The 25,947-nt window shown below is 46.4% G+C and overlaps 1 protein-coding gene across 1 annotated transcript in view; it reads left to right on the forward strand.

The window, feature by feature from the left end:
• The first annotated feature begins 339 nt into the window (after positions 1 to 339).
• Positions 340 to 25,947, forward strand: part of LOC125947072 (uncharacterized) — a 79,222-nt gene continuing 53,614 nt past the window's right edge. The window contains exons 1-2 of the mRNA XM_049671391.1: positions 340 to 366; positions 15,796 to 15,918. The gene's annotated coding sequence lies outside the window, so the exon portion shown is untranslated. The remainder of the gene's footprint in view (positions 367 to 15,795; positions 15,919 to 25,947) is intronic.

Below are 25,947 nucleotides of genomic sequence, written 5' to 3' on the forward strand. Positions count from 1 at the left end.
GGCGCAAAAGTTATATAGGATGTCTACTTCAAGCCAAGCCAAGCGCTAAACTAAGACGGCATGCAGAAAGCGTTCCCGCTCGTGCTTGCACGGACTCCCGGTTCCCGTGGTGGTCGGCAACGTGTTTACATTGTTCACGCACGAGTGGTGGCATGTCAGTGACACTCAGCGGCAAGCAGTTATCGTTCATGCTTTTTGTTTCCTTCTTGCTTGGCGTCGGCGTGGGCTACAAGCTGAAAAGCCTTCGCATCCATTTCCTGAAGCAGCGCCGGGACTGGCTCGCCTCCCGGCTGGCCACGGCGCAGCAGAAACTTGACGGTGAACTGAGGCCCTAGCAGCCCCTGCGGAAGAGGACGACGCACTGTCGTAAGGCGCCTCATCTAGCTGCGCTGGCCGCGAAGCCGACCGATATGCGTTGGCTAGTTGATTGCACTGGTCCCACGTGTTCTGGGCTGCGGCCGTATTCTAAAACGTTCCACTTCGGAGAAATTTCGCCTAGGCGGAAGTCGCGTTCAATAAGTCTGCCGGCTGCTCATCCGTGACGTCAGCATGCACTACCAACACGCGCACTCGAACGCCCTGCAAAACACACGTGAGGGCGCACCGTGCGAGTGCAGAGCGGCTCGGGTGTGTTGTTTTCGAATGTATCGGCCGCAGAACGACACAGGCGTGTTCGTTTATTCAATGCATGTCGAGAGCACCCACTGTCACCGTGACGTCAAAGTGACATACACCGAAACTGCTAGGTGGCGCGACTTCTTTTCCGGTTTTAGTCAACCAGCCGATCAGTGCGCGCCTGAAAGCGAAAAAAGAAATTTCGCCAAGTGGAACATTTCAGAATACGGCCCCTGAATGCCACAGTTCATCCCGCACTTGCAGAGTTTGGGCCGAGCGCCGTGTCGTGCTGTTGTTACCGAGCTGATGATTGCCCATTTGAGCTAGATAGCTTTTGGGGGAAATGTTAAACGAAGAGCTTCCTGGAAATGTCCAACACCTTGCCGCGGCGCTTGCAGCCATTGGGGTAGCACTGGTCGTGCGCCTTTCATGCGGCACTCCATGATTTCTAGAAGCACAAAACCCGAGTTTCTGCTGAGGAGCTGCGGTACGAATTATTGAGAATATCGTCCATGTGATGATTTGTCTACACAGCGCAAAGCGACTGACAAGGAGAAACTGGCAAGGACGAGCGCTCGTTCTAGTCTCTCGTTCGTGTCTGCTGGCCACTTTGAGCTAGGCTACTGTAGTCGGAATGCATCCAATAGTCAGACCCTCTAAAATTTTGTTGCGTGCACTTTGCTTTGCATAGGATTTGGCAGCAGCACCCTCTATGTCCCATTTATCAGCTCCGGGTAGTACAAAATGCGAGTCCCTATTGGTGAATGTAAGGTTCCGCAGCGTCTCTGCGCTGCGGTCGAAATTTTGAAGGACTTCGTGCATGGAGGCTTTCTAGCATGTCTTCCATTGCAAAAGAGTCAAAGTGCTGCGTTGAATGCATGCACCGTTCACAAGGAGTAGCAGATGCAGTTTCGCTGCGGTGCTGCTTCAATTCGCACAATATCAAAAGCTCCAATGGCTGATTGTCGCAGTGTATGTCTATTTGCTGAATGTGCATCAACTCGCAACCGTGACTCCTGAAGAAGACGCACTAAGAAAATAATAAATAAGCCACTAGCATTAGCAGCGTTACTGAGTCTGACTGATTCTGGTGCGTGTCAACACTGGCTGCCATTTGACTCCTGGCCACAAACAAGTGGCAAACGCACATTTCCCTATCAGTAAATCGCGCAGCAGAGTGTTTCTATTCTTTGCATTCACCTAATTACCTTGTGCCCCTTCACCGTCAGAAATTCTCTCAAGTGTTGTAAATTCCTGTAAACACCCAAATAAAGTAAGAAATGAAGTCGTACCTCCCAAACAAAGCAAGTGAGACAGGCTTTACAGCCTGGTGACAGCGTAACTCAATGCAGAGACTTGCAATTTTTTCTACCCAGCCACTTTAGTTGCTCGCCACCAGGTATCGGCACAGCATGTTCAAAACTGCAGTGCATCAGACCTATATGTATGCCAAGCAGAAGTTTTAGATGGAAATGTCACCGTGAATTAGGTTTTGAGCACATCTAAAGGCGCAGGGCATTGAGCAGAGGCATGGCAATTTGTTTTTTTGTGTAGCTGATGAGAATTGTGGTCCCTGATCTAGTCAACTGATCAATGCCTATAAAAGGGTGAAACTATCATCTTCACTATTTGGGCTGGCTGCTGCTGGAGGAGGGTTGGCCATAAACATGCATAGGTCAGCACGCTCACTCACAATCACTCCGCCCTCGATTCATAGGTAGGGACGAAGAGTGTGAATTAGAGTGCCACTCAACACGAGCCAGTCAAGTGATTTTGGGTGGACTGTCGGCGAGTATCAGTGAAAGAACGAGAGAGTATCAGCACGAGTTGGGGCTAGCAAGTCTGTATGGAAGTGAATATGAATGCGAGTGAGCATTGGCGAGCATGAATGGCTGTGAATAGGAATGTGAGTGAGTGCCAACGCATGTGTGTACACATTTTTATTTATCTATTCAATACTGCCATTTAACAGCCAAGGCACCTAATTCACGGTGCAGCTTTATGAACAAGCGCCAAAATATACATCAGAGTGTAATAATAAACTAACTAGCAGACTAATAGGTACCAAGCGTAGCAAAAGTAAGTTAAACAAGCAGAGCGAGATTGCAGGCTCGTAAGGCACTTCAGTAAACCATCAAAAAGGAAACAAAATCGCAAACATGATACGAACACCCTTGCAAGTAACAAAAGTAAATTCCAACACTGCAGAAGACTAGTCACAGCCGATGAAAAGGATTCTCGTAACGTCACCTATGGCATATCACGAGGAAGCGAGTTCCATTACAGTATCGTTCTCAGAAAGAAAGCGTAACGATAGGTGTTTGTTCTCATTTGGGGCATTATCAGTGTCTTTTCATGTTTGCCTAAAGTCTGTCGTGCTGTATTGTACTGCATGTAAGAAGTAGAAGTCAAGTTTTGTTCTGTTGGGGATAAAAATGTCACAGTTTCGCCCTAAGGGCGAAGCAATGAATGCGATAGCAACACAGCAATGTCATACAAAGTAAGGTGAGCGGCTTTGGTAGCAATATGAATTGTAGTAAACATGAGCTGATTAAGTAAGCAGGTGTGCTGCGGCGTAAGTAGACCGACATGAAGAGAGACTCGATGACCACGAGAAGACGCGTGTGAAACGGTGGTGTTGATGAGAAGCGCTTCCCGTGGGCAGCGCGTGCGAAGGGACTACACCTGTAGCGCTGCACTGCCGATCCGGGCAGCATTGCATGTGTAGCGTGCGTTGGAAAATGTGGCCCGACTATTACTAACTGAATGAACAAGCGTGGTGTGAGCGCGCACAAACAAACACGAATAGATCACACTGAATGACTGCAGACAACGACTGTCAAAATGCTGGCAGCGAGCATACGCCGCAGCGGGCGAAGGTACGTGCGATCTATCGCTTCAACGGTAACTGAGCGGCGAATGCACGGCGCATAAAGGTCAGAGCCGTGTGGAGATAAGAGACGGTGCGGACGAGCGAGGTTGTTGGCAGAGTACTAGTGCGCCCCCCCCCCCCCCCCCCCCGCTCCCTCCGGCGCTGGCTTCCTGCTTCCTTGCTTGCGCGTGGGAGATAAGTGCGTCTGCTCTCCGTGATAGCGCGCGTCCCCGCATGCTTCCGCTCGGGCATACGGCGCGCTGCGAAGATTTTATCTATAGGGAACCTCACGGCGACGCCGACGGCAGAAATCCGGTTGAAGTGTCCATATAATTGCTATCGCAATAATATTAAAAATGGAGCCAGTGGAGTTTGTGACGTGACTCTAGTAATGGCACCCGTCGTGTTTGCTTAGTGGCTACAGTGTTGGGCTGCTAAGCACGAAATCGCCGGATCAAATCCCGGCCACAGCGGCTGCATTTCAATGGGGGCGAAATGCAAAAACACTCATGTATTGAATGACGGGTCATTTAAAACGCCCCTCACCAGGCTTGGCAGTCTGTAGCAAACAAGCGCAGTGCATACATAATGTGCTGACAATCATGTCGGCAAAGTATTACGCATGCGGCGAAAACAGCTGAAATTTGCAAAAAGAAAAAAGCTGCACTTCCTTCTCCCTCTGGAGGCAGTGCGCTCTCAGCCAGAGAGCCACGTTCCTCTTCCTCACTCACCGTGACTCCCAATGCGGAAGGTGCAAGGAAGGGCTCTGGTGTGGGAAGCACCGCTTCGGAACGGCTTGCCTCCTGACGGCATGATGACAGGGCAGGTCTCCTCCAATAATGAACTGATTTGAAAATTCATTCAGTAAAACGCTTCTTAGATGGCAGCTTCCAGACGATAACGAAAATTTGCCATGGGGCCTTGTGAGGGGCCCTTTAAATAAATCAAGAAAAGGAGCGGTCCAAGAACTGAGCCCTGCGATACTTCGGATAAGACTGGCAGCATGAATGATTTAGATGCTCCTATTCGAACATACTGGTGTCTGTCTGAAAGATGAGAGTCAAGCCACTGTAATATCTTGTCATTCTTTAGAAGCAGGGGTGGGACTCCTGTGCCAATTGCGCCATTTTGATACAAATGCAAATTCCTGTGCCAAACACAGATAATTGACTGAAATTGCGCCAGAACGGCTTCGGCTGTGGCCGTGAACAGCAAGTGGATTCGTTCTCCAAAAAAAGAGTGCAGCCGTTTACATTCCGCACACCGCGTGAAAGCGCCTCCCGCACAGTTTCTCATGATTTTTGCGCTTATATATCGCGACTCTTCCTTCAAGTGGCCGGCGTATGCTCGGCCACTCGGCTCGGCGTATGTCGTCGCTGCTGTCAGGACGGATGTGTTTGGAGTGTACTAGAATATGGTTGAGCGGGCCGAGCGGCGCTTCCTAGCTGAGGCGCAAAACAACGAAAAGTAGGTTGAGGGCACTGCGAGCTATTAGGGAGGCGCGTACTGGTGCGGGTTCAGCAGTCTGTCCCCAGGGCGAGTGTAATGTACAACTATTTCAATCTGTTTTTGTGCCCATATGTGAGGCCTGAGCCATTTTGACCTATCACGAAGGGCTAATGGGAGATTTAGAATAAAAGTAGATTGGAATAGTTTTACGTTATACCAACTCAGGGTCGATTGTGGCTCTCTGGGTCTGCGGTGACATAAGCCGACTCAAAAATTATCTTACCGCATTCATTGGACCGCATAATTTGAGAACATTTTTTGCTATCATCATGAGTGCCAGCGCGGGAATAGATAGTTTGATCGTAGTACCACTATGTTTTTGGCTTTACAAAAAAGCATGCACTGTGCTGCTGCTTGACCCACTCTTCCATATTCTTGTACGCTATAGCTACAAAGACTGCAGAAAACTAGGAGGGGTGATGAAATTGGAAAATTTGCAGGCGTAAGTTGCAATAAGCTAGCGCAAGACCGGGGTAATCGGAGATCACAGGCCTTCGTCCTGTAGTGGGCATAAATATAGGCTGATGATGATAGCTACAAAGCGTGCTTCTACCGTCCCATGCTCACATTGTGGCAAGGTGAAACTATTTCTAATATGTAGAAATGGCTTTAAACAACCCACAGTAGTTCATAACTCTGGTTTCTCCATACGGTCTGTTGAAGGGCATTTGCAAGCACTTCACCCACACTGTCGAGACATTAAATAAACAGGCATTTATAAAAAATGTCAGCCACTTTTTGAAGTTTCGCATTCACTATTGCAGAATGCATGTTTTTTTTTTTTTGTGAATGCTGCCACTAATTAAAAATCTACAGGCACTGTTAGCAAAATTTGCATCATGCACTGGACGGTTTCAGAATCAAGATAATCTGCTTCAAAGTTCAGCTTAAGACAGTTGCAGTACAGTGCTTGTGTTTGTTTAATTCTGTGTTCCATCGTGGTTTCAAAGTGCGCTGCCATATTCCATTATTCCTCCCGTATTCAGATTGTTATTTCCAGACATAGCGCAAAAAAAGTACGCATACACACAAAGAAGAGACGACAGATGCAGACGAGCACTCGTCGCTCGTGCGCATCTGTGGGCATTTGCGTCAAAATGACTTTGGGCAGTCCTATCCCTGTAGAAGGTTCCATAGTTTTACCATGAACTTGTATTGGGATATCCTATCAAGGGCCTTTAAGCATGATCATTAAAATATGACGCTGTGGCAAGTGTATCAGTAAGGTAAGAGCCATCATGTTGCAGTTTGCCTACTGGTTCATTCTCGGTCAAGTACAACCAGAACTTCTTGGGGTCGCTCTTGAGATTGTTGTGTTGGTGTTTTGGAACTTTTTATTTTCGCCATCAGATTCCGGTGCAAACTAGAAAGCGTCCCATTCTGTTTTTCTTCTGCGAAAGCCACTTGACTTCAGTTGTAGTACATCCCATGTGATTGAAGGGTTCACATTCTCAGCCCTTTTTTTTACTCAGAGGCACATATTTTGATACGCATGTGAGGACTGTTAATTTAAAATGCAGCCATCAGTCAATTACAGATAATAGACGATTTACGTGTTTACTGGTAAAACTGTCGTATTCCATCTCAAGAAGATCTAGTGTTTGGCATGGTTGAAGTGAAATTTTTTTTTATTGTGATGGCTCGAGACTCGAGACATATCGGGAAAGTGTAACCGGAATCGCTAAGTGTACTGGAGACAAAGAGCATGTGTGTGCTGTCATACATGTCCGCAACTTGCTTTAGATAGAAGAACAGTCCGTCAGCCAGTTCGCCTGGCCATCAGGCGCAACTCCAAGCCATCCAGCGGCTCGACGCGGCCCTGGCCCGGCAAAAGCGAACGGAGGAAACTCCTAGTAGCTAGCGCCGGACCGGTCCGCGCTGAGGTCTAGTGAGATAGGGGGTTGATGGAGCCCTACGTGGCCTGATCCACCCCTACATGCCGGATTAATGTCAATAAAGTCATTTTCTCTCTCTCTCTCTCAGCCAGAGTGGTGGCATGCAGGAATAGCACTCAGCAAGTTTATCTTTGGCAAGTTGAAATCTCCGCCCAGGATGATGTTCGCATAGCGCTTGGTACAGAGTGGAAGAAAATCATGCAATCCTTCCAGGATTGAATCTTCCTTCCAGCATCCTTCCAGCAATCCTTCCAGCATTGGGAGGCCTATAAAAAGCGCCCACGAAAAGACTGAGCTGGCAGTCCATAGCATTTCAATATTTGTGTTATGCAGAACAGGTGTGTACTCCAAGCCATTTTTCAGCACTACACCACCATCTCTGGAGTTGCCATCATAGCGCACAATTTTGAGGGATAACATCTGCATCTGGAATTTTGCTGTTTAGCCACATTTCTCTTATTATTGCAACATCTAGACCGTAGCTAAGTAGGACACTTTCAAAATCATCATATTTATTTAAGACTTCTGGCAATAAAGGGGCCCTAGAACAGTTTTTTAGCTAGTCATAGAATGGCCCCACATTGTCTAGTGAATCTCATGCCACAAAAATTTTTCTTAATCTTCCAGTAGAGTTATCGCACCGACACTTGGCTTCGTCTCTCTCTTTTCATCTCCGCTAGTGCACTGAAAGCTACACAGCGGAGAAGCCCAGAGGGCTGAGCCCTGGCCAAAAGATGAGCGTTGCAGTGACGGAAGTGTTAACTGTGCTATGCCACTGCCATCTTGGAGGCCACTCACAGCAGTTCAAAAACAAAATTTTACTTTCTTTTTGAGATAGCAGACATGTATATTTTCCATTTATTTAACTCTAAATTAGCCATCACGTGTTACTGAGAATGTCGTCACGATTAAGAAATTCGCCAGTAGCTTTGGTCGGCCAACAGCTTTCGATCAGCTTTTGATGACGACATTGCGGATGCTTTTAACTGCTTTTAACATGTGATTGTGTATTCTCTACTCCGTACAGGGCAATAATATTTCACTCATGTTCACAGCAGCCTCATTAACGGATTGGCAATGTTTATTTGCTATGTTCGAAAAGTGTTTCAGGGCCCCTTTAAGATTCTACGCTGTGGCAGAACAGGTGTCTACTCCAAGCCATTTTTCAACACTACACCACCATCTCTGGAGTTGCCATCATAGCGCACAATTTTGAGGGGTAACATTTGAGGGCCATATTTTACGCAATGGCTGTTTGGTTTGGCATTGTTGGAATAAATTTGAGAGTTCTGCATTGCTGATGACTGTCATGAATGGGGCGGCCTAATCATTGTGGCCTAAACGGAGTCTGTTTCCTCTGAGCTTCGTCCCAACAGAACAGTTTTCCATTTACCTTATCGAAGGAGAGATCATCATCATCATTAGCCTATCTTTTATGTCCACTGCAGGACGAACGCCTCTCCCTGCTATCTCCAATTACCCCTGACTTGCGCTGGCGTATTCCAACTTGCGCCTGCAAATTTCCTAACTTCGTGAACCCATCTGGTTTTCTGCCGACCTCGACTGCGCTTCCCTTCTCTAGGTATCCATTCTGTAACCCTAATGGTCCACCGGTTATCCATCCTATGCATTACATGGCCTGCCCAGCTCCATTTCTTGCACTTAATGTCAACTAGAATATCGGCTATCCCCATTTGTTCTCTGATCCACACCGCTCTCTTCCTGTCTCTTGACGTTAGTCCTAAGATTTTTCATTCCATCGCTCTTTGTGCGGTCCTTAACTTGTTCTCGAGCTCCTTTGTTAACCTCCAAGTTTCTGCACCACATGTTAGCACCGGTAGAATGCAATGATTGTACACTTTTCTTTTCAGCGACAGTGGTAAGCTCCCAGTGAGGATTTGGCAATGCCTGCTGTATGCACTCCAACCCAATTTTATTCTTCTGTAAATTTCTTTCTCGTGATCAGAGTCCCCTCTGAGTAATTGACCGAGATAAACGTACTCCTTTACAGACTCTAGAGGCTGACTGGCAATCCTGAATTCTTGTTCCCTTGCCAGGCTATTGAACATTATCTGTCTTCTGCATATTCATCTTCAACCCAATTCTTACACTTTCTCGATTAAGGTCCTCAATCATTTGCTGTAATTCGTCTGCATTGTTGCTGAATAGGACAATGTCATCTGTAAACCAAAGGTTGCTGAGATATTCCCCGTTGATCCTCACTCCTAAGCCTTCCCAGTCTAAGAGCTTGAATACTTCTTCTAAGCATGCAGTGAATAGCATTGGAGAGATTGTGTCTCCTTGCCTGACCCCTTTCTTGATAGGTAACTTTCTACTTTTCTTGTGGAGAACCAAGGTAGCTCTGGAATCCTTGTAGATGTTTGCTAAGATATTCACGTATGCCTCCTGTACTCCTTGATTACGCAATGCCTCTATGACTGCTGGTATCTCTACTGAATTAAATGCCTTTTCATAATCTATGAAGGCCATATACAGAGGTTGATTGTACTCCGCAGATTTCTCAATTATCTGATTGATGACATGGATATGATCCATCGTAGAATATCCCTTCCTGAAGCCAGCCTGTTCTCTTGGTTGGCTGAAGTCAAGTGTTGCCCTGATTCTATTGGAAATTATGTTGGTGAATATTTTATACAATACTGAAAGCAAGCTAATGGGTCTATAATTCTTGAATTCTTTAATGTCTCCCTTCTTATAGATTAGTATAATGTTGGCGTTCTTCCAAATCTCTGGTACACTTGAAGTTGAGAGGCATTGTGTATAAAGGGCCGCAAGCTTTTCAAGCATGATATCTCCTCCATCTTTAATTAAATATACTCTTATTCCATCTTCTCCAGCAGCTTTTCCCCTGGTCATGTCTTTCAAGGCCCTTCTAACTTCATCGCTAGTTATAGAAGGAGCCTCTGTATCCAGTTCATCACTATTTCGAATGAAAGTAGCTTGACTGTTTCGGGTGCTGTACAGGTCAGTATAGAATTCTTCTGCTGCTTTTACTATGTCATCGAAATTGCTGATGATATTTCCATGCTTATCTTTCAGTGCATACATCTTCCCTTGTCCTATGCCAAGCTTTCTTCTTACTGATTTAATGCTGCGGCCATATTTTACGGCTTCCTCAATCTTTCCCACGTTATAATTTCGGATATCCCTTACTTTCTTCTTGTTGATCAGTTTTGACAGTTCAGCAAATTCTATCTGATCTCTTGAGTTGGACATTTTCATGTTTTGTCGTTTCTTTATTAGGTCCTTTGTTTCTTGGGAGAGCTTACTTACTGGTTGCCTTGGTGCCTTACCTCCCACTTCAACTGCTGCTTCTGAGACCAACCTAGTTACAGTTTCATTCATTACCTCTTTGTTGTCGTTATATTCCTTTTCTAGAGCTGCATATTTGTTTGCAAGCACCAGCCTGAATTGGTCTGCTTTTGCCCTTACTGCCTCTAGGTTGGCCTGTTTCCTCTTTACTAATTTCATGCTTTCTCTCTTCAAATTGAGAGAAATCCTAGACATCACTAGCCTATGGTCACTACACTTTACCCTACCCAACACGTCTACATACTGCACTATGCTTGGATCGGCAGAGAGTATGAAATCTATTTCATTCCTTTTTCTTCATTAGGGCTTTTCCAGGTCCACTTCCTGTTGCTGCGCTTCCTGAAGAAGGTACCTTATTCATTATTCGGAGCCTATTTCTTTCCACGAATTCTACTAACATCTCTCCTCTTGCATTCCTAGAATCGATGCCGTAGTTGCCAATTGCTTGCTCACCATCCTGTTTTTTTTCCCCACTTTTGCATTGAAGTCGCCCATGATTACAGTATACTGAGTTTGTACCTTTCTCATTGCGAATTCAACATCTTCATAAAACTGTTCTATTTCTTCATCATTGTGACTAGAGGTTGGGGCGTAGGCTTGTACAACCTTCATTCTATACCTCCTATTCAGCTATATTACAACGACTGCTACCCTCTCATTAATGCTGTAGAATTCATCAATGTTTGCCCGCTATGTTGTTATGAACTAGAAATCCTACCCCGGATTCTCTCTTATCTGGAAGACCTCTGTAGCAGAGGACGTGGCCGTTAGTATTGTATAAGCCTCACCGGTTTTTCTAACCTAAGGCCAATAATATCCCAGGCAATGCCTGATAATTCTTCAAATAGTCCTGCTAAGCTAGCCTCACTCGAGAGGGTGCGCGTGTTGAACATTGCCAGGTTCAGTTTCCATTGGCGGCCTGTCCAGACCCAGAGATCCTTAGCCCCCTCTGCCGCGTAGCAGGTCTGAGCGCCGCCTTGGTCAGGTGCTCCGCAGCCACTGGGGACTGAGGGCCATGGGTTAATTGTCGGAGTCATGAGGGAGGTGGCCGAATACTGCAGCAGGGAGGCCAGTTCCTGTTCTGGTGAGGAAGTGACTTTGATGAAGCTTAGTGGGCCTTCCTAGTTTGGTTGCACCTGAACTAGTATAGCCCCACTAGCTCTTGGCAATATTTTTTTCTTGCCGGTGTCAGGCACCACTCCATGCCTGAAAATGTGGTGGACTGGAGTAGGATTCGAACTTACTACCTTCAGATTTGAAGCCGGGTATTATCTAACCTCATCATCTCACCTGACTTTCTGCCGTCCTCGACTGCGCTTCCCTTCTCTTCTCTCTTCTCTTCTCTCTTCTCTTCTCTCTTCTCTGGGATGATTGAGGTTAGGAAATTCGCAGGCGCATGTTGGAATACGTTAGTGCAAGACAGGGGTAATTGGAGATCGCAGGGAGAGGCCTTCGTCCTGCAGTGGACATAAATATAGGCTGATGATGATGATGATGATGATGATTCTACCTCTGCTCCACGCCACCACGAAGGAGAGATACACCTTATCATTCCTATTTTGCTTTGTGATGACCCAAAGTGTTCTGCATGAGTGAGTGCGTGGCCTGCAAAAATATTGATGAGTGAGTATCTGCTTGTACTGCTGGCCTGTGCAAACAGTTTCTTATTGTGCAACTGAGACTCAGTAGCTAACATGTTTCGGTACAAGCAACATTGCTCTGAGCTAAAATGTGTGACTGTAGTTTTTCTGCCACTTTGCCATTTAGCATTGCATTGTGTGATGGAGTTAAGTCACAAGCTTTCATTAATGTGCACTCGTGGCAGGCTGTGGTTGCTCTGTGGATGACCCCAAAAGGTTATCTTGCTGCTTTGCTTGATATCTCCTCTTTGCAGGCACTGTGTCCACTTAACAGCCTGTGCTGCTTCAACAGGCTTACAAAACTCACTTTATCATAGATTCTTTACTGCATTTGCAGTGCAGGAAGACGAAGTTTTATTGGAAAGGCGGACAGCATATATGCATTGGGGATTACCACCATGCCATGGGGCACTACACCACGCAATGCTGCAGACAGCATGTGTGAAGCCCGCATATTTCTATATAAAGCATCACAACAGCAAAACTTAGAAATTCTAACTTGGCATGTGAATCTCACCGAACGTGTACAGAAATCTGCAGAAGGGGGGACATGGTATACAAGTGTGGCGATACACTATTTCCACAGCACATAGCTTTGCTGAAGCCTTCACCACGTCATTGCTTCATGTGGCGAGGCACACCTTCCACGCCTGCACACATTACAGGCCTTGATAACAGCAGCAGATGTAAGTAGGCTGCGTGCCACGAAAGAGCCACTGCTCGTAATTTAAATTGCTGGACCAGACTTGCTCTGAACCATTGGCATAGCCAGAGGAGGGCCCCCACTATCCCGTTTCTCCCCTTTGTCACAGAACAGAAAGTTTCAGGAGGCGCGCGCAGAAAGAGCGACATGGATGAAAGGGTAAGCTTGAATGTGAAAGGAAGTCGAGGGCTAGTGGCGGTCCGAAGTGGGGTGGGAGGTTGTCATGGGGGCAATGCCCTCTCCCATGCACATGGACAAAACGACTTTGCTGTCGCGCCAAGAACAAATGGGCATCAGCTCGTGTCTGATTGGAGAAAAGGTGACTACATTTGTGCTTGTTGGAAGAATTTTCCTGGTGATGGGCTGACACCTGAACATTGGCCAGAAAGGGGTGCAATGAAGAGGGAACAGAATTAGAGGAAGCACAGAGGGCCTATTTACAATAATTATAGTATTTACAATAGTGAATATTACTGGGCAATTTACTCAGATATTTTGCCTCCCATGTAGGGGACACACTGGCTAGTGGGTAATTAACCGAGCTCATTTCAAGACGCTCGAAAGTGTGCTTGAAACTGTGAAATTGGACACTGATCAAACTGAAGACTATGAGCGATGGATTATGGACAACACAATTTATAAGTCACTATTGTGGTATGTCTATGAAACGGGCCTGTATGCTTATATTTAGTTACACAGTTACATTATGCCGCGTGGCAACTTAAGCGAATTAAACAAGAACACAGGCTCAAGCCATCTGGCTGTTGTACCTAGTAAGATGCCAGAAATTTGCGGCTGCCTTAGCTTGCTAGCAGTGTCGAGGCGTTTTTCAAGTGAACACACAAGTTCATCTGCGTCACTGCTCCCCCCAGGCATGTACGCCAATGACAGGCACATCGCGATTCCGGGAGCGGAGAGAGAGAAACGCTTTATTAAAAGGAAATTTGACAAGCATGCAAAACGCTGTCTCAAGCTGCACATTTTTCTTTGTTGAAAGAATGATGACTTTGCTGTTGCTTTGTGCCTGTCACCGGTTGCGCACACAAAGTGATGAGATCCTCTGTGGATAAAAGATGCACAGCCTGACCTTTCTGCTTGCAAGCATATTTGAGGTGTGGACACAGCGGCAACGAAAAAAAAAATTGAGCTGTAGAACCCGCCTTCCCCTGAATGTTTAGGGCCACACTCATTTAACCAAAAGGGCGCAAGGAGTGCACTGCTTTCGGAGAGAAAAGTAGGAGAAAGGTGTAGCAGGCAGAACATCGTGGTGCACCTCTACCTCATTGCGGATTCTGTTAACCATAACTGCCGAGGTGGATCAACACTAAAAATTCCACACAATGAGAAAGATGGGACGAGTGCGCACATAGAACTTGGGGGCAATAATTGTTGCTTCCCACCAAGCGTTCGTGTCGTCTAAGAGCTTCTCATTTCTGGTAGTTGACCGAATCGTCGACCACACTGTGCGGAAGAAAAGCATTCCGAAAATATTGTGACTCGCTTGCCTAGGAAACGCATAATAAGCACGCACGTCACCCCTTATTTGTTGCCTTGTTTCTGACTTTCATTATGTTAATAAACTTGTGAAGGACTTGATATTAGGTTAATTTGTACACGCTGAGAAGAAAGATCTGCAGAACGTTCATTTGTGCACCGCAGTATATATTAAGGACGGGGTTGCTGGGTCAGGTAACCTAGAAATGGCCACAACAAACAGGCAGGGCGGGGAGGTAGGTGCATGGCCTCGAAGTCCATACAAATCCAGAAATATTGGAATGTTAGGGGCCGCCGCGCCATTTAACAACCCGGTGAATGTTGAAGAGTGCAGCAGTAGCTGACGGAAAATAGTTTTACGAAGGGGAGTGGGGTGATAGATACGAGGAGAAGGGGGGCAGGCGACATGAATAAAAGGCATGAAGAACGAAGGTGGAGAAAAATTATGGACATAGGGAGAGTGTCTCCTGACTGCCATGAAGAATTGTACAATTGTGCCAATCGCGCAACACCAGACGGCCACGGCCAGTCACCTACTCCGTCATAACAAGTACATGCTGCTTGCTGCTGAGAGCCCATCCTAAACAAACGTCTCGGCAATTTTCACAACAGTCGCGTGTCAGGAGACACAACACTTTCAAATCTCTCGGAGCTGCTAGCCCTTAATTTACTGCGAACTAAGGATGCCGTAATTTTGCCAATGGCTTCTAAACAGGAACCAGCCCTGCTTCGGACTGTCTGCATCATCAATTCCCAAGAGTGATCAAATAACAATATGTGTCGCGTGATGACTACAATACTATGATCGCAAGTTACTTCCAAACACCTCTTTAAAAAAGTTGGAGAGCAGGTCACCGAAAGTGAGTGAAACTTGCGTCATATTATACTATCGAAGTTCTAGTGCAAATGTTAGTCCCTGAATATTTAAATGTACGATAGTATAGCATGCCCACAATGCCGAAAAGCATGATTGAGTAATAGCTAGGCAACTTTCAAAATAGTGCCCACCCTCTCCTGTACGTAGCCATGGCCAAACCATTCACTAGAAGATCTGGCTGGAAAGCAACGGTTACCTCGACTGTTACCTGGGCACACAAGAAGACAAACAGTAGTGCGCTGTCTTGTTTTTGTTTGGCCCCGTTTTTAGATCTGTTTGTTTTTCGAAGTCAAGTACCAACCAGGCCACCAACATGCATTTATAAAAGCACCTATTTGTAACTAAATGTTTTTCTAATATTTTTAAAAATAGCATAAGGATGGTAGCATAATTTGATGCAAAGTGACAGCACGCCTTAGCAATAAAAAACTGTTGTCAGAAGTTGAGCGAAGTGTTTTGGCAATGTAAAAATGTGCATCCTTATTAGTATTAATCTTGTCCGGGGAGATGTTAGGAGTGTCTTTGCGTGGTGTACAATCTCCATATACTATATATATATATAGAGAGAGAGAAATAGAGGGGGAGGAGTGGTAGCAGTCGGTAGAGAATTCCACCCCCCGAAATAAACTTCTGGCTACGCCACTGCTCTGGCTGCTGTTTCCCTTTGACAATGTTATTGTGCACTTAGTGCTTGTTACGTGTAAAAGAACCAACCAGCATATAGTACTCCTATGTTGGCATTCGCCCACTTCGCAATCCCACACATTCTTGATATCGGAGTGCAAACGAAAATCGGTTCTCTTTGTGTTTATTTGTGCTTATAGGGAAACCGGGAATCACCTAACTAATCTTTTCAGGTTCTACGATTTCCCATCAGTGGATCCCTGTCAAGATGCTGCCAGGAACAAGAATAGGGGGCTTTGATTCTGTATATGCACAAGATATCAAGTAACTTGAAGAACGTTTCAGCAGTCAAAAAGGTAAGAGTTGTTGTCTGCATCTGGAAAGCTTCGACACTGATTCACAAATTGGCAGAGCATTGTATAAATTGGTCGCAACAAAGGATCCCAGGAGAGACAAAATGTAGTCCAGTATATTGGGTGCATAGTAAATAGGTACACCGTACATGATACCTCTCTCGTGTCAGAAAAATGGACTGCTCTGTCAATGAACTGAGGATTTTGTAACGTCGCAGATTGTGGCTGGTGCAGCATAGCCCAAGTCGTGTTTGCGCCACCTGTTTAATAACCAACTATAATGTGAAATGGTGCACTATTTTCAGTAGCACAGAAATTGCCTGGCTTCAGAAATCGTACAAGCTGGAAAAGTTATACGATTCCTTTTAAGCACTCCCTCTACAGCCATACCAAAAGAGTTAAGCTTTCTGAGACATTCGGCTAGAGTCACGTGCCAAGTTGTAAAACTTTTGCTACTCTGTGGTGTTTCATAGACATGCTGAGAGTTTGACACATTCTCTGCAGCAAGTTTGCATAGAGTAGCACACCATAGTACTAGTATTGGCATGATGGTGAGTGTGTAATATGCTGCACACCTCTTCCAGTAACATTTGTTGTTAGTGATGTGCACTCCTGTTTGCCTCACGTTCCTGCGTGGCACAATTATGAATCACTCCAACTTTCCACTTTTGTAAATTATTGTGCATGCCAGTTTTTAATTAACCCCACCAAGCGCAAGCACCATTTCGCACGATCAAAACGATGAAATAATTTATTAAAAAATTAGTATGGTGGTTATTTTGTTAGACATTGGTTTGCTAAACTATCCGCAACTGAAAACTCCCTCCAGAATATCGAAAATACTAGTATGGCTTCTCCATTGGATTTCTAGGGCTTAAATCAAAGTTTCTAGGCATCAAATTCAGTGTATCAGAAATGGTAGGTTGGGGTTCGTGGGGTTGAAACGGGTATGTGAACAGTAACTTGTAAAGCCGAATCGAATACAAATTTAAATAATACCAGAAGCGAATCAAATAGTTTTCGAGTAAAGAACTGTCGTATGACAATTAATATAAAACGATGTTCACATTCTAGTATTCTTAAAGTTAGCAAGTTCTGTCATTACATAGTACGTGCTTATTAAAAGCACAAATGAGCATTAGGAGCAAGCAAGTAGTTTCTTTGCATGCACAGGACTCTTAAGAGAGAGCCCGACTACAGCTACCTAAGCGATGTAGCCTGCTCTACTATGCAAGTTCTCATGTTCTATGCTATGCCCACAGTGGTGAAAATACATTTGCTCCAATTTTGTTTTATTGGGTGCAGTTGACGTTATGAAATGTTCGAAAGTACTTGTAGAATATTCACATTTACGAATAGTGACTATTCGATTCGAAGATCAAATCTAATTAGGCGCTATGCAATATGTCATTGGAAAGTTTCGAATATTCACGCACCCCCAGAGGTTAAAATAGCCCTAACATTAGGTTTGAGATACTATGGGGCTCCTTGGTAGTCAAACAGATGATGAAACAGCCTTTCAGTGAGCTGGGACACAGCTAATTTTCAGTGAATGCACCTTTTGCCAGTCATTGAACAATTAAAAACCTTGTCTTCAAGAAATCGCCAGACCTTCCCCTGTTGAGAAAATGGGGGTAAGTGAAGCTTGTCATGGTGGGTACCTGACCTACTACTTGTCCTTCCCTTTCCTTCTACTTTTCCTTCCATTGCATTGTACGATTCTCTGCTCGTCGCTGTTGTCGCTTGCGTTCGATGTCTCGAGTTTCCTCGGCGGCATGGTTTGCAGCATTCGCCCGCCATTGCCGCTTGCGATTCTTCGAAATTAAATTGCTTCAAAATTAAATCTGCCCGTCACATAAAGCCCGGCCCACATGGAGCGAACTTTCACGGCAAACTTCGCGCGGCCCGCAGCAGCGCGGCAGAACGCCAGCATGCCGCCGCCGTGCTGCACCTGCATGCGGAGAAATACAGGCAGCCTCCGCCACCATGATTTCAGTGCTGCTAGAAACAGCGTGATTCCATTCCCAGTAAGATGCAGTGAAAATGTAGTTTTGTATCTGCAACTTGTGAGGTGTCACACGTGCTCTTGGGACAAAGGAACGACAACACAGTAGTGAAAATAATAACAAGGGCATTTATTGCACCTTTCAATACACTAATACACGCTAGCCGAATTACTATGCATAGAACATTCACATGGGCGCGCGACAAATCAAGGCAGTCTGACTCACTGCGACCGGATAGCGAGCGAATATGTTCGCTCCATGCTATGACACCATCGCCTTATTGTTCACGTGAACGGTCACGCGAACGATAGCGCGTTCGAACGATCCGAGTTCGTCCATACCGGTGCCGTGCTCCTAGCCACGCGAGGCGGTCTCACGAAGCGTGGGATCAGCGCACGCGCGGGACGTCCGCATCGCTCACCGATCCCAACCCGAAGAGGAACCGCATTCTCCCTCTTGCGTCCGCCTAACCCCCCCGCCGTCAAGTGGCGTTAGCAGCGCAACACTAGCACCATCTCTCGTAATACGCTGCAACTCCGCCGCCGTAAAGCTACGCGGCGAAGCCGGATTACGGGAGCCTTGCGGGGAAAACAACATCAGGGGAACGCGTGAGAGTCGTGCATCCCCTCAAACTGAACCGTTATTCTGCAATTGAACCACATTGGTCGCGCCTGCACGGCTGTGATCAGTCGATCACTGTATGTGATGCACACCATGTTCGCTCTAGGCTTTTTGGCTGGCTAGCCGATTCAAATGCGGTGGGAGGAAGTCGGACGCGACCGCACTGACAGCCTTCACTGGGCTGTCATAGCGCTTTCGGCAAGCGATTGACTGCCTGCGAACATATCTAGCCCGCCTTGATCGATGGTGAACAGCCGCCGGGAGGACGCTGCGAGCGGCCGTTCGTCAGTTATTTGCAAGAAAATCGCTCCATGTAGGTCGGGCTTTATACAATGAATGGCTCATACCCCCGTAAACACAGCCTCCCCATTACGACGACAGAAGAGAAGTGAACGCTGGAATGATGAGCGGCAACAGCTCCAGCTGTGACAGAAGGCGGCGACGACGACGAATGTGGGAGCAGTAGCACGAGCGCAACTCAAGGGGTACCAATGAGCCAGTAGGGATGGTCGATGAAATTTTTTAATCGATTAACGATTAATCGTTCGTTGGTTTAGCGTATAATCGATTAATCGCTTTCGATGCGGGGTTTTTCGTCGATTAATCGATTAATCGACTTTTTTTCGGGCGCTGTAAAAAGGCTGAAACACAGTTATCTACTCACCTATTTTACCTATTTAACGTTTGAAAGGTGGAACCAGGATAAGAAATACAAGCGTATAAACTTTGATAAAGAATAATGTTTAATTTGTTAGAGGCCAACTATAATTGCCACTAGGGACTAGTGAAGGAATAAGCAATATACAGGGTGTTCATATTGACACGTGTACTTGTTTATCTTTTCCCGGTGACCGCTTTTCACCGGCTAACAAATGTTAAACGTTATCGCTCGGCGCAGGACGCACCTGCATGTATCGGAAGTTTCTCGAACGTTATCGATGCTTCTATCCCTTGTCTACTGTCACGGACGCTTATGTAATCTGATTGTATGAGCGACGCAAATTGTCTAGTACTTTCTGGAAGACACGCGGGCACCAGGGATTACTCGGGAACCTTTGATGACTTATGTATAAAAGCCAACGCGTTTCGCCGCTGATCAGATTTCGACGATCGGTGACTGTGTTCGCCGCTATCGTTGTGCTTCAAGTGCCGCTTGCTGTTGTGGGCACAGGTTCGCTCAATAAAACATCCGTTTCGTCATTCACAGTTTTGCGACTGTTTCCTTCACCGTCACTACTACGTGACAATATTTAACTTTTACGGAACTTTTAAAAATCGCCTGTTGCAGGCAGCATAATTCTTATCGTTGAGTTGGGTTATTCGAAGAGGCGGACATCAGTAGCACGAGAAATCGAAAGACATATTTAATCAATTAACAAAAATTGACTAATAAACTTCTTAGTTAATTACTTTACGACACATATTGCAATTTACGAATTGTAGCGGGTGAGTTTGCAAGACGCACCTACTTGAAATGAATTTCCAGGCAGGAGACCAGTTTCGAAATATTATTTCTCAAAGGGTGGGACGAAATACATGGGCGTTCCAGTTACTTTTATACTTCAATGCATTTTGGTAAAAAAGTAAGTGGAACAACAGTGCATTTTTACGGCGAGTATACGATGGTGCATATCACCAAGCTGGTGTCATTCTGTAAATTCATTCCAAGTGGATACGCCTGACAAGCTCACCGGCTACAATTCGTAAATTGCTATATGTGTCGTAAAGTAAAAACTAAAGTTAATTAGTGATTTTTGTTAATTAGTTGAATATGTGTTTCGATTTCTCGTGCTAATGTCCACCTCATCGAATAACTCAGCTCAATGATAAAAATTACGCTACCTGCCACAGGCGATTTCTAAAAATTCCGTAGAACTTAAAAATGAACACCCTGCATGTTAAAAATGGCACTTACTGAGGAGGGTGGGCATGGAGGAAGGAGAAATTAGAAGATATCATCGCAGCACGACTGACATGAAGTAACGGCGCAACACGTGATCACCACATCAGAGCGCGTGGTAGGTTTAATGCTGCCGGGTGCAGGGCAGTAGCGCAGCTGAACGGGAGCACAACCATTTGAAACTACTGCGAACCAAACATTATCGGCCAATACGTTGTCTCTCAGGGTCACGTGCTGACTATATACTGCGAGGTAAAAAGCGAAAGAAATGGCTTGACGGTGAGTTCGCTTGCCAAGACTTGCAGCCTCACGTAATGCTCTCTCCTAGTTCATTTCTTCCTCCACTGGGGCGGCGTCTCTCCGGCCCCAGGCACCTTGTGTGACGCGTGCGTAAAGAGGGGAAGCGCTTGGCCAGCTCGGCAGGACTCGTGAAAACAGTCAACAGTCGTTCTCAGTCTTCGCAGCCGCGCTGCCGTTGCTCGTACTGCGCATTCTATAGCACGATTTCAAAATTTTCACGCCACTTTAGTCACCGCCTGGAAAACGATTAATCGAACTGCTTTAATCGATTAAACCGATTAAATTAAAGGTAGACATCGATGACAATTAATCGTTTTGCGGCGTACTTTTAGTCGATTAATCGATTAATCGTTCATCGATATTACCATCCCTATGAGCCAGCTGCGGAAGACGATGACGACCTGGTACACCGCGTACACCGACCCCGACACAAGTGACCTATGAAGCTCCGCTTAAAAACTTTCCGCGCTAAAAAGACAACAAGGTAAGAATGTAGGACTGGGCGTGTTGGTTGAGCATATTCTGAAGAGCGAGGCGTGAAGATGATGATGGACAAAGTGGGAGAAAACACATACACACACGGGCGCCACTTCCAGCATAGTTCATTCGGAAAAACAAAACCACAGTATATAAGCTCAAAGTGCTATCACAGTTTTATCCATGCGTAGTCGCATTCAGGTAGTTCAGTTCTTTTGATGACAGTGAAACCGAAGCCACACTTACACCCCTATCGCCTGCTTCGATAATTCTCCTGGCTTCAATGATTAACCTAACGCACTTATCGTGGCTTCTGGCGACAACAGAGCAGGCACGAAGATTAGGTTTACACTTGTGAACGCAATCTTGGCAATGAATCTGCCATTCCTGGCGTTATTGTTGTGCTGTCATAACATATCATTGAAGCATTGCTCAGTTTGACCCATGTATATTTTACCGCACGACAAGGGAATTTGGTAAAGCACTCCAACCTGGCAAGCGACGTAATTATTTTCGTGGTTTACGACGCAGGCCGGGGCGGGGCTCTCCGGAGACAAGGATTAGTCATCCTGCAGAGCCTGGAAAGCTTCAATGGGGCAGAGAAGACCCCATTTACATCGGCATGCTTTGCAATCTTTTTCAAATTGTGGGACACACAATGTACATACGGAATCACGGCTATCTTTTCTTTTTCCGGAGGTTTCTTTTTGTTGAGTTGACGAACTCGCGACTTCTTCAACATCTTTTCCGCTACCGATATATGAACAGCGTACGGGTAGCCGGCCTCCTCTAGACGGTCGATCTGCCTAAGGAAACTATCCCTTGCCCTATGAGGGCATGACTTCTTAAAGACATTCAACGGGCACATACTGGCGATGCTACGTTTGACAAGCTTAGAATAGCAGGAGTGGAAGGGGAGCAGTGGCTTATTTGCCCGAGGCTTATACTGCCAACAGATGTGGTTAGTTGATAAAAACAGTTTAAATCTAAAAATCGTATGGATGATAAAATATGCTTAAAAGTTGTCAATGTATTGCTAACGACTACGTCGGAGTCAAAGGAAGTCTTGTCAACAAGGATTAAAAAATCGGCAACAAATCTCAAAAGTTTTTCTACACCGCTACCCTCAAGAAGATCAGACAAGGTTCTGCCCGCATGAGCTAAGAATAGATCACTAAGGATTGGCGCTAAACATGAACCTATACATATGCCTCTCTTTTGCAAGTAAAGATAACCACCCCATTCAATGAAGGTGGAACTCAGATAAAGTTCCAGCATTGCCAAGAATCTATCTTCTGGTATACCAGAGTCATCTTGAAATGACAGGGAGCCGTATCTGTCTGTGCTGTCCTGAATGCACTGAAGCAGCTCTTTCTTGGGTGGAATAATAAAGATCTTTCAAATCAATGGAGAAAGCCTCCAGGGTTGACCCTGCATCTATAGTGAAATATTTCGTGTGCACAATCGACAAGGACACAGTGAAGGGGGACACACGAGCACTTGTGGACACAGTGAAGGACCTCTTCACTGTGTCCTTGTCGATTGTGCGCGCTAAATATTTCACTATGAATTCGTACCAACTCGCCCAACTATCAGTTCTTTTGACCCTGCATCCCCTGAAAAGAAGTCAACAACCTCAAGGGAATCTTTTACCAGTAAAGGGTTGTTTACCGGGAGAAGCTTTAGCTTCTCTAAACAGAAAGGCAGCGAGGGACTTCCACCAGGTGTTGCTCTCCGATGCGATTACTCTCGAGGGGCAGTTTTTTTTGTGTGTCTTGGCACTGAAAAAGACCTCTAGTATGCCAGATTTGCTGTTCTTAATATCCCTAACTAGTTTTGACAAGTTTGATTTCTCGCAGAGCTACTTTGCTTCACGCTTGAATTTTCTTAGGGATACCTCCTCGCAACACTGAAAGACTGAATCCAAAGCCTTTTGCACTTTCACTCTGTATTAATCTGTTGGAAGAATTGTCCTTCCTTGTCCGATGCAAGTACACACTAAGATTTCACCCTTAGGGAACTTTTTGAAGGCCCTTCAGTGGGTCATGGCAAGCACATGTGCAGCATTCTCAAGTCGGAGTGGTCAAGACAGGCTCAGCTTGAAACCTAACTGCACAGCTTCATGGGGGCGGACCAAGCAAGGTAGGTCTTTCAGGGAACTCGTCCATCTCGCCAACCGAGTTCCTATGGCAGTGTACTCTGTCAAAACTCACCACCGTCCCAAACAGAAAAGGATCCATAGGAACAGGATCTACAGTGTAGACCGCTTATAACGTAAGTCGCCGGAGTCGCGAATATCTGCACTCTAAGCGGTACCCCACTATAACCAAAACAACGATTTTCAAGCCCGGCACGTATGCAAAACATGTAGACCAAGCATGTGGACACGCTTTGTACTATCGCGCGCACATCGCGATTACGTTTTCGCCAGTGAGCTGGGGAAAACATAATCGCGATGTAGCCGGTGCTCTTTAAGTTTGACAGCTTTGCACCGAGTCAAAACGAAACAACAGTTTGCCGCAACCGCTGCGGAAGAAATCGTGACCGCTATCGACGCGATTATGAACGGCGACTTTGCGGTGCTGAAGTCACGCGCCCGACGCACGCACCAAGTCTGGGCGAATTAACTACCGTTAGCTGCAACTGCAGTCGAAACCGCGGTCGCTATCTATGCGATCATCGATGGCGACTACGCAGTTTTTTGGCACGCGGCCGACGCGCATACCGAGTAAAAAATGTCGCAGTTTCGCTCGAAAGGCGAAGCATCGATTGCGATAGCAAATTAGTAGAGAGCTATTCGGGGTAGGGATAGTAGTTTTATTGGCTGCATAAACTTGGACACATTGGCTTACTAACTGAATTAACAATCGTGGTGTCACCGCGCACAAGCAAACATGAATAGATCACACTGAATGACCGCAGCCAACAAATGTCAAAACGCTGGCAGCAAGCGCAGGTTCGCGCGGTTTATCGCTTCAACGTAAACTTAGCGGCGAATGTACAGCGCATAGAAAGGTCAGAGCCGTGTGGAGATAAGAGACGGTGCGGACGACCGGCATCCCCAACCAAAGCACAAAGGAGAAGTTGTTGGCAGAGGAGAAGCCGCCCCCCTCCCTCCCCCCCTGTTCCCGCTTTGTTGCTTTCACGTGGGAGATTGAGTGGCAAGATACGCCTTTGGTGCCGGAGCACAGTGCCGCCCCGCCTCCCTCTCTCCCTCCCATACCCCCACGGTCTTTTGCGCAACGGTCACGTTTGCTTTCCGCCGAGCGTTCGCTCTCTGTGATAGCGCGCGGGGGGGGGGGTTTCGCCCTCCGGGATAGCGCGTGTCCCCCGCGCGCTTTCGCTCGCGCATACGGCGTGCAGCAACGATTTTATCGGCCTTGGAATCTATACGGAACCTCACGGCGACGGCGACCTCGATGGCAGAAATCTGATTGAAGTGTCCATATAATTGCTATCACAATAAAACGAAACTACTGTTCGCCGCAACCGCTGCAGAGAAAACCACGGCCGCTATCGATGCGATCGTGGATGACGACTATGCAGTTACGAAATCCCGCGGCCAACGGGGTGTTATGCGCAGCGGTAAACGCAAGAATACGGGCTTGAAAGACACAAATAGGCTCGAAGCGTACCGGCGTTGCTGTCATTCGCGTACGTTTTCAACTGATGGCCGTGGCGATGCGGACTCCGCCGCTTCGTTTCGGTTGGACGCTAGCGCCGTTCTTGCTCTTTTGCGTCGCACATTTGCAGCACTCCTCGAGCTCCGAAAGTAGTCCGAATTAACCGATGTGCGGCCAAATAAGTCCGAATTAAGGAGAGTTTGATTGCATTGAACAATGCACACGTCGGCCGAGAGCACGCACCTTGTTCAGAAGCGTGCTCGCTGCTGCCCTTGTCGGCGAGATTTTCCCGCGGAAGCCGCATTATAACTGGTATTTCGTCTCACGCGGCTGCACTGTAAGCGGTATGTGTATACATGGAGTGCTATGGGAAAATTAACGGGAGTCTGAAAAGACCGTACTATATCCGGTCCTGCACTATAAACGGTTACGTTATAAGTGGTCTATACTGTACATCGAAGGCGATGTCGTCTTGCCAGAGGACATCAGCAGCTCTTTCGACCGGGTTGCCGTGCATCCGCAGACCACCGGACCGGAACTGCTGGCCATGGTGCACAAGGTTTCAAGGCTGGCACCCGCGAGTGAGGTGGAGCGCTGTGTGTCCAGCGGTTTAGACGTCTTGCTTCGTGACCAACGTGAGCCAGCCCGTTCTGCTGTTCTTCGTCTAGCATCGTACCTAAGGGCCAAATCTTACTGCATACTTGCATTAGACAAGAAAGGTGGCTTTGCCGTTCTTCCAACGGAGTAAAATGGATTGAGGCGCACTTGTGTAACAGGCAGCAGTTTGTGGAAATAGCTGATGAGTGCTCAGCCTCTTTGCCTTTCACCTCTGGGATGCCCCGAGGATCTGTGATAGGATGCCTGCTATTTTTGCTTTACATAAGCGATATTGCTAAAGATGTGGGCCCTCAGATTGAGGTTCGCCTTTTCGTGGACGACTGTCTGTTATTTTGTCGAGTGAGGAGCGTCCATGACCGATCTCTGCTAAATGATTCAATAAACATAATTTCTAATTGGTGTGCAGCGTACGACATGGTCATTAACTTTGATAAATTGGTCTGCATGAGTGTTACAGCAAAAAAATTACCATTGCAATTTACTTACA

This window comes from Dermacentor silvarum, chromosome 7, assembly GCF_013339745.2.
Source record: "Dermacentor silvarum isolate Dsil-2018 chromosome 7, BIME_Dsil_1.4, whole genome shotgun sequence".
Classification (NCBI taxonomy): domain Eukaryota; kingdom Metazoa; phylum Arthropoda; class Arachnida; order Ixodida; family Ixodidae; genus Dermacentor; species Dermacentor silvarum.